The sequence below is a fragment of the Notothenia coriiceps genome, unplaced genomic scaffold (genome assembly GCF_000735185.1).
Source record: "Notothenia coriiceps isolate Sejong01 unplaced genomic scaffold, NC01 NC01_scaffold00002209, whole genome shotgun sequence".
NCBI lineage: Eukaryota > Metazoa > Chordata > Actinopteri > Perciformes > Nototheniidae > Notothenia > Notothenia coriiceps.
This window is the reverse complement of record NW_011334910.1, coordinates 164,452-166,357: the sequence shown is the minus strand read 5'-3', so window position 1 is coordinate 166,357 and position 1,906 is coordinate 164,452.

The window sequence follows — 1,906 nt, the reverse complement described above, 5'->3', positions numbered from 1 at the left end:
ACTCTTTAGAGCGTCCAATAGAAGTAAAATAACCACAGACAGATTTTTACCTGCTGTTCTCAGTGTTATTTGCACCAAACAACTAAAGCTGCACCCCCGACTTTCATTGTCAATACATTCAACAGATTCATTAAAAAAAAATTTTACTTGAAATCGAGTCAACCTACAATATGGTTTTTACTCCTAATGTAATCGGAAAATGTTCTAAGTGTTAAATGATCTGTGTGTGTCAAAAGAGCCGTTTAAATTATATTATTATAGAAAACACAATTGGTTTGATGCACAGGCACGCATGGCTCCAGGCCTGTAGTTACAGCAACTGATTTGGTTTTGTCGGACTAGATAAACACATCAGCAATGACCTTATGAAACACCTTATTTCTTCAGTTTAAATACTTATAATTGTTGCACATATGAATAAGAACAACCTCTTACAATGTGTTGTGCTAGCCTTGATTAGGCATAATGAAGAGTTTAAGGCACAGCAGCGATTTGACAAATGTCAGACATTAAGTGATTATATTTCTTTCAAAATGATATCCAGAATCAGAGAGACCACTTTGAACCTTATCAACCTTCGTCCTCTTGACCAACACCAAAGAGAGGTGGTGGACATTTTTTACTGGAAATAATCCAATGTCAAATCAAAATTATGATGAAATCGAAACCTCAAAAAGTAATGTGGAAGCCGCAGTGGTCAACCCCATTAATTATTCTCCATTGTAGTCTTTAGTTTTCTTCGTTACTTAATGACATCACTACGTTACGCTCACTCTTCTAGTGGCTAGCGCTCCAACACATTGTACGTGAAAGGCTAAGCGGCGGGACATCTCTAAGCAGTTGACCACACAACAGAGCCGGCCAGCTAACCAATCAGAGCAGACTGGGCCCTGGTTTCAGACAGAGGTTAAAAACAAAGACCTTTGTGAACATTAAAGCATGGAAACACGTCACAATAGAGGCACAACATGCAAATATGAACCTGTAAATGACCATAATAGGGCCCTTAAAAGTTGAATATTTGAGTCAGGACTTTTCATTCTTGTTAAATATAATGTTTGCTGAAGAGGAAAATCTGATAAATACAGCTCAAATAGGAGCTAGAGTTTGTAGCTTGATCAGCAGCACAGTTTTCCATCTATGTTGTTCTTCAGTACGGCTGATTGTACGATAAAGCATATCCCCTCCTCTCAACATCTTCACATTCTGCAATCTTTAGCACAACATCTGCCTCTGCCCACCAGAGTCTGTCATCTTTGTATTTCATAATCTTCTGTACCTTTCACAACTCTGATATCATCACATCAAACCATCATAATGACATCTCTGACATGCCTTTTTTTATTTCGTGATAAAAGTCTGATTCTCAGTCTCTGCACTAGGAAAATTTCCCCCCAAACTAATATTTCATTAGTTGTAAAGCTCTGTAGTTAAAATATATCCTTAATTGTAAAATATTGGACACATACAGGTACCATCGACATCTTAGGCCTTAAGGCATTTCCATTTAGTGTATGCAGTATGTTGGACACTTTCATTTATTTCGTCCTTTTAGAGAACTGTCGTTTTTAAATTGTCATCTCTGCTTAATTCCAAGATCTTAAATTGACAGACACTCACTTAATGTCGTTTCCAACAAGATCAACTGTTCTGTAAGTCCTCCATCTTGCTCTTTATTTCCCTGGCGGTGAAAAGTGTCCCGCTGTATCCACAAATGTTCTTCAGCAAGGCTTACATTCCTGCAGCGGAGTGAACATGTCTCATCTGGGGTCACAGAGTACCACATTCTCATTGTCATACTTGTTTTTTCAATAAAATGAATTTACCAAAGCTGAAGTAGATGGTCAACTTCATTCATTTTCTTTCCGTTTTACTGATTTTAATCGCTATACTGTCCAAGGCACAC